The following is an 8,169-nucleotide window of genomic DNA, read 5'->3' on the forward strand; positions in this document are numbered from 1 at the left end:
TGAGCCTCTTGATGGCAAAGTTGTCATACATTGTGACAACATGAGCAGTATGCAGTTGGCAAAGAATCCAGTATTTCATGCGAGGACCAAACACATAGAGGTCCATTATCACTTTGTCAGAGAAAAGGTGCTGGATGGTACAGTTGATCTTCACTATGTGAAGACTGATGAGCAGGTGGCTGATATCTTCACGAAGCCACTTAGCAGGGAGAAGTTTGAGTACTTCCGGACTATGTTGGGAGTACATGGGATGAGCTTGAGGGGGAGTGTTGAGAGTGTTGATATCCCAAGCTCATCTACATCTTCATCGGCAGTACATCATGAGCTTGAGAGGGGCTGTTGAGATTCAAGCTCGATGTCAGTGTGAGCCAGCTATGCTATGTGCTGGCAGATTAGGTAGGAACATGTGTGAGACATAAATGACCGCGTGTCCAGCTGGTCATAGTGTGTGTGGACATTACATTAGGTTTACTTTGTAGTGTGGACATAACACTATGTTGTGTTCTCCTTGGTGTGTGTGAGAGAGATGGTGACTATGGCTTCTCTCCTTCTTTATGGTTGATGATTATGGATTAGGGTTTGCTTCTCTTGTGTGTGTTACATCCTGCTCCTGTTTTTTATCAGTTGTTAGGTGAATCTATCCTATGGAGGCTATATGATCTCTATGGTTTTGATTTATCACTTGATCTAGTGTATGATGTCATGCACATATTCTCTTTTAATATATTCAAAAAGTATTCTTTATTTTCCAAGAACTATAGTAGTTCTATGAAGAAAAAAATCGATGATGTAGTATTCAAAGTATCCAAAATAGTGCCACCTACAATTCGGTATGGTCGGTCACCTAAGTCTCCTAGAGCAAGTACTTTGAGAGTTTCAAAGCCAAAGAAGAGAATCAAAAGTTTATCCAATGGTGCTTGCCGTATGTCTAGTGTGTAGTGGAAGGCATTTCAGAAAATCATAAAGACATGGGTATCTTATTGATTGATATTGCACATAGCTTTTACAACTTCAGCTGAGACAATGGATGGTCAAAAGAAAGTATGGAAGTTGTGAGGACTTTGTTACAATCATGGAGATTCTGAAAAGAAGAGTAAACAAAGCCAAATTCTTCTCCTTTGGAACATATCAAACTTTTTGCATAGTTTTTATATCTTTTACATGTTAATATTAAATCTAATTAATTTACTTATATATGTATAGGTAATGGAGAGATCTTAGATGATGTTGTAAGGCATGGTCTACATGATCGCTTTTGGTGTTATGCCTTTGAGCGTAATGTGTCTTCTTATGTTGCAATTAAAACTAATAATCTCAACAATGAGGTGACTTATGTACATCACTACAGCCATGTTCTTTTCACCAAAGCCTATAAAGCCATGAAATTTGATAGAGATTATCTATTACCTAATGAAAGATTGCTACTAGAATTGCACACGGTTCTAGTTACCCCAAGTGGTTTTGTGGTTGCTAACCATGAAAAACTCATGTGTTTGCCATGGCATAAAGATGGAATTTTTGAGGTTTTATTAGGTATTAGGGCTGAAAAATTATGGAATGATATGAGAAAGTATAGACAAGATTGTTATTGTGAAAGTGTGATACAGAATAAGGGCATTGCAATTACAAGACATAGATGTGAAATTCGTGATGCGAGCATAGATGAGATAAGATATGCAAGGCACTTTTGGAATATTATCAATGAAAGCTTAGATGCACTTCAAGTAACATGCTATAAAAGTGTATTTTACAATGAAGACCTATCAAAAATTGGCAATGACGTGGGAGTTAAGGGTAGATGGAGAACAAACACCACAAGATAATGTAGGCCATTGGAAGGCACACTATAGCATGGTAGTGATGTGTGTGAACACACTTAGGACCGCCGGGGTACTTTTTCCCTCACTAGGAGGTCTTTTCCCCCATGCGTATGTACACCCTCTTATCTACTCATTTTGGGGTGTGTACTTATCTTTTGTATCTGGCACACATTTTTTTGATTCTAATCTAGTGAGTTTGTGTGCTCTCAAGCTTCTCTATCTTGTGTGTGTGCATTGTTGCAACCCTAACCCTAATTCCAACAATTGGTATCAGAGCTAGCTTCCTTGACACTTGATCTAGTAGTCTGCCTCCTTCCTCTCATGACCCTATTTTTCTGTCTCCGATTGAGATACCCTCTTAGGAGAAGAAGGTGTATACTATAGTGTGTTGTATACAAAGTATACAGATTGTATATGAAGTATACAGAATTTTCGAGGTCTGCGGTGCATTTCGGGCACGTTTTGGGCACCGCAAGTTTTCTGCAGATGCTCTGGTGGAGACGCTCTGGTGGAGACGCTCTGGAGAGGTGTCATTTTGGATTGGTTCTGCTCAATTTTGGGTGTTTGGGCTATGTAGCGGCAAAGATTTGGTGTGCAGAAGCATCTACAATGTCTTCAAAAATATCGACAATCATACTTTTGCCAGTAACACTCTATTCTCTACTATGTGTTATTTTTCATACACTTTGCAGGTGATTCATTCGATTGGCAGCCATCGTGGGCTGCATTCAGTGAATACTTGCAGTGTGTTGAAAGATTTTGCATTTGGTAGAAAGTCATGGCTGACAGTAGTGATGTATTCAACATGTTGTCGTTGAGGACAAACTTGATGGGACTAACTACCCATTATTGTCCTATATGATGAGGCATATACTGGTTGCTAAAAGCCTTTGGAATGTGGTCAGTGGTGGTAGTGAAGTAGGTACATCTGAAGTAGAATCTAATATAGATGTGGCTCCTCCACATGCACCACCAGTACCTCCCACTACTGCTCAAATGAGATGGGATGGAAGAGATTCACAGGCACATGCATTTCTTGCACTTTCTATGAAGTGAAGCATTATTCCTCATATTCGGTCATGTAAGACTTCAAAACAGGCATGGGATGCACTTGTTGCATTATACCAGGTACGCAATGAAGCACGTGTTGCATATCTGCAAGCAAACAGTTAGAGTCTAGGCACATGAATGAGAGAGACTCAATGGACAGCTTCTTGACCAAGATCAAAGATTTTAAGGAGCAGCTTGCTAGTGTGGATGACATATATCTTGATAGTACATTGGTGCCCACAGTTCTCAATGCATTGCCAGATTCTTATCTGAGTTTTGCCTCTACCCTTAGACTCATGATGAAGGGAAATCCGAATTCCCTTACATTTGATGAATTGGTTTCAGTACTCTTGCAAGAAGAGCAGTCTAGGCAAAATAGATCTAATTTCGAGTTGGTGACCAAGTGAAAGATCCCTGCCCCCCTCCGCGCAACGAATTCCGGGGGTGCTAGCAGTGGAAGTAGCACTTCTTGCGTAGGGCAGAACCTCTCGGGGCCTCGCCCACACGGATATCTAGACAAGAGACTAATCCCTCGGTTCTTTCAAAACCAAACCCAAAAAAAACTTTCCTTGCCCAGCAGACATAGGCGATTCCTCCAGGATATTTTTATTCTAATGTAGTCCAGAGCCTTAACTAATCAAACTGATCCGACTGAACCCGTAAGTCACATGGTCAGATCAAGGAAAAGACTTGCAATTGGATCATAGAGTCCAACACTTTTTTCCTCATCAAGAGGCACATCCGTTGATTCTTTTCCATAGAACAAGGGTTATTCGGGATTTACTTCAACTATCATAACTTAACAGAATTGAGTCTCATTTTAGAGATCCATCAGTCTAGCCTAACCCCATCCAATCCCATGGATTAGCCAACCGCCCAACCACTGTAGTCATAGGATCCATTTAGAAATTTGGTTATGTTTTTTCCCGGGTGTACCAGGGAAAAGAGTTCCCAGGCCCCCTAGCCGGATTCATGCAAACTTCAAGATAGTCGTGAACACCACTTACACACCCAATATGAAATTGCCTGGCTCACAAATTCAGCTATCTTTAAAACAATCTTTTAATGAAACCATAGTATCACTGATCATAATCCTCCAAAATATCCAGCTTGAATTCTAATTTCCAATCATTCCTTCATCGGTGTACTATGGCATCATTGGCAACCAGAATGCTCACCATCTATTCACTCAGGGGCCTTTTCAATAGTTCCTAGCTCATAGTAGCCGGCAATATAATCACATAAGAAAATCCAGATGGACTCTTTGTTGAAGATCAACAAGATCAACCAACAGATCCATATAAAAGAGCCATGGACTCATCCATTTGAGGAACAGCAAGGACAATCAACTAGATCCATGCCCGAGTTCAGAAAATAACTCTAGCACCTTGTTCCAATTTTCTTGCGTGCGTATCTTCGGTGACCCAGAGCCCGAGCACCATATGGTCAGCACCCTCTAGGCTTCTTTGCAGGTCACCTAGCGCTTCACTCATAGGCCGCTTCCTTGGTCCCTCATTCACCGTACTGGAAGCTCACCAGTTCAATCGAACCGAGGCTGGTCAAGACCTCGACCGACCTTGCTACACACGAGACGTCCTTCGTTGACTCTCTGTCAGCTGTTGCAACTTTATCACTTAGGTCTCCACGACCTCATTCACAAGATGGTCAAAATGTTTCCCGAGCGTTCTCGACATAAAATAGGTCATAAATACAATTTCTAACGAACTCTCATCTTTCCACATTGTTCCACATCATTTCTCATTATTCTACATTCTTCTAAATCATTAATTCACTTTGCTTTGTCACCCTTCGTTCAGATCGAGGAGGGGAGTATACATCCAAGGAATTTCATGCATATATGTCTTAGAAAGGCATAAGGCTAAAAAGACATAAGGCATCAATGTACAATGCCATACACACCACCTCAGCAAAATGGTGTGGCTGAGAGGAAGAACATGTCTCTCATGGAGATGGCACAATGTATGGTGAAAGCCCAAGATTTACCTCATGGTGTTTGGTTAGAGGCAACTATGTACGCAAACTATGTGTTGAACAAATGCCCTACTAAGGCCTTGCAGTCTAAAACTCCTTATGAAGCTTGGTATGGCAGGAAGCCTTCTGTGTCTCATTTGTGTGTTTTTGGTTGTCTTTCTTATGCTCTTGTGCCTAAGCAACAACATAGTAAGCTTGATGATAAGGCAATTAAATGCATATTTGTGGGATACAGTTCAAAAAGCAAGGGATATAGACTCTACCATCCGATCTCAAAGCAAATTTTGGTAAGTAGAGATGTTGTTTTTGTCGAAAACTCAATTCAACCCATGCTTTCATGCAAAAAATAGCTGAATAAGCACCAATTCTTTGTAAAAAACAACAAGTGTTCTTTCTTTGTTGACCAAGTGGAATAATTAGGATTCATAGTGTCTAACTTAGATGGGATTTCTCCTAACCCCGCAAAGATCCAAGTAGTGGATTGGTTGAAACCCAAGACGGTAAAGGAAATTAGAGGATTCTTAGGATTAACCGGATGGTATAGGACTTTATACCCAGGTATGCTCACATCCCCTTTAACTAACCTTCTCAAGAAGAGTACTCTATTTCAGTGGTCTACTATGTGTCAGAGTGCCTTTGATAATCTCAAGACAGCCTTAGTAACCAACCCTGTCCTTAAATTGCCAGATTTTACCAAACCTTTTGAAGTAGTTACTGATGCCTATGGGTTTGCCTTAGGCGGTGCTCTAATGCACGAAGGTCATGCAGTGGCCTATGAATCCAGAAAGCTCAGAACACATGAGAGAAACTATGTTTTCCATGACTTGGAGTTACTTTTAGTAGTTTATGCTCTAAAGTTGTGGAGACATTATCTTTTGGGATAGAGGTTCACCTTGATGAGACAGATCATCAAAGTCTGAAGTGGATCTTCACCCAAAGGGATCTCAACATGCGTCAAAGGAGATGGATATAGACCTTGCAGGAATTTGATTTTGAAATCAAGTTTTGGCCAGGGAAAGAAAATGTGGTGGTAGATGCGCTTAGCAGAAAAGCCTCCTTGCTTGCAATTACAGTGGTGTCAAATCCATTGATCAATGAAGCAAGGGAGAGAATCATGCAAGACAAATTCTTTGCCCCTATTGCTACCCTTCTGATGCAAGAAAGCAAGACCCCTCAAGAAATGAGTCGAGTTCTTGGGTACAAATTGGATGAAGGATGCATGTATTATAATAATCGGCTATGCATTCCCAATGATGAGGGAATAAAGGTAAGGATTTGAGGGAAGCCCATGATAGCCTGATAGCTAGACATCTAGGGTTTATAAAAACCTACAAAGAGTTAAGGCAGAGAGAGTCAAGATGCCAGGAAACCTGCAGCCTCTAGACATTCCACAGATGAAGTGGGAATATATCAGTATGGACTTTGTCACTGGAGAGTCACTGGATTACCTTCAGTGCAATCACGTTACAACTCCATTTTTGTGGTAGTTGACCGACTAACCAAAGTTGCCCATGTGATTCCAGTGAAAGAAACATACACTGCAGTGGATGTTGCCAGAGTTTTCCTTAAAGAAATCTTCAGATTGCATGGCTTACCTAGGATGATAGTAAGTGACAGAGATCCCAAGTTCACATCAAAATTTTGGACTGTACTCTTTGAAGCAGTAGGAACTTTCCTAGACTATATTCTGGACTATATTCTTTGAAGCAATAGGAACTTTCTTAGATCTCAGTACAGCCTATCACCCCAAAACAGATGGCTAGAGTGAAAGAGTGAATTAGGTAATAGAAGATATTCTTCGGTCATGCTATGATAGGGAACCCAAGAAGTGGTTAAGCCATTGGCATCTGGTTGAATTTGCTTACAATGCTTCTTATCATCGAAGCTTTGGGATGAGCCCTTTCAAAGTATGTACCTTAAGATGGGGAGGCAGAAGAAGTTTATAAGCTAGATCGCCTACTTTCTTTATAGCATACGGTCCACAGTATCTGGGAGAGAGCTTGTTGTACATTTCCCTAAAGATAAAGAACTTCTTTTTGGTCGTACTCGAATGAAGACCATATTTGATTCTTCAAACTCTCTCCCTGATCTCTTTTTATCTGCATATACTGCTTTTGCCTATCTTGGGTTGCCTTAAGATCTTTACAGATTGATTGCATTTGCTAGTCCATGTTATCAAGCATTTGTCTGGACATCTCGACTGTGATTGATTGCATTTGTCTAGCAAATGCAATCAATCTTTACAGATTGATTGCATTTTCTAGTCCATGTTATCAAGCATTTGTCTGGACATCTCGACTGTGATCAATGGGTCGGTAGACCAAGTCAATGGTGTAAGGCAATCTTGTCCATACAATGAAGAAAAAAATCGATGATGTAGTATTCAAAGTATCCAAAATAGTGCCACCTACAATTTGGTATGGTTGGTGTCTCATGAGACATTAGGTTGGGAAAGCTAATTTTTAGGCAAAGCTTGTCGGGGTGGTCGTTCTTAATGAGAAGGCTTCACCTCCCATTATTCTTCCTCGAGGTCTACAACTTGGGCCATGTTGACCACTCTATTTTTCTGCCTATATAAGTTTGGCTTGCCTCGCTTTAGCCTCTTTGTTGGGTGGCTTGTTTCAGTTCTTCATCGTCCTATTTTATTTTATTTTTTGTCGTGAATGACCCTTAGGGTAATTTCAGTTAGTGGGCCATAGTAGCGTTTTAACTTGCTACCATTGAAATATCCCACCATTTCAACATCGTCAAGTCTCTATGCACACAGCATCTTGCGGGGTTATCTCAGTGACTAGGAAGGGTCCTAAGCCTTTGAGCTTGAGTTTCTCTTTATGTGTTTTCGTGCTGAAAAGGAGGAACATGTCGCCCTCATCCTAAGTCTCCTAGAGCAAGTACTTTGAGAGTTTCAAAGCCAAAGAGAATCAAAAGTTTATCCAATGGTGCTTGCCGTATGTCTTGTGTGTAGTGGAAGGCATTTCAGAAAATCATAAAGACATGGGTATCTTATTGATTGATATTGCACATAGCTTTTACAACTTCAACTAAGACAATGGATGGTCAAAAGAAAGTATGGAAGTTGTGAGGACTTTGTTACAATCATGGAGATTCTAAAAAGAAGAGTAAACAAAGCCAAATTCTTCTCCTTTGGAACATGTTGCAGGTATATAAATATCAAACTTTTTGCATAGTTTTTATATCTTTTACATGTTAATATTAAATCTAATTAATTTAATTATATATGTACAGGTAATGAAGAGATCTTAGATGATGTTGTAAGGCATGGTCTACACGATCGCTTTTGGTATTA

This window comes from Cibotium barometz, chromosome 60, assembly GCF_041138505.1.
Source record: "Cibotium barometz isolate CiBa-2024 chromosome 60, ASM4113850v1, whole genome shotgun sequence".
Taxonomy (NCBI): Eukaryota; Viridiplantae; Streptophyta; class Polypodiopsida; order Cyatheales; family Cibotiaceae; genus Cibotium; species Cibotium barometz.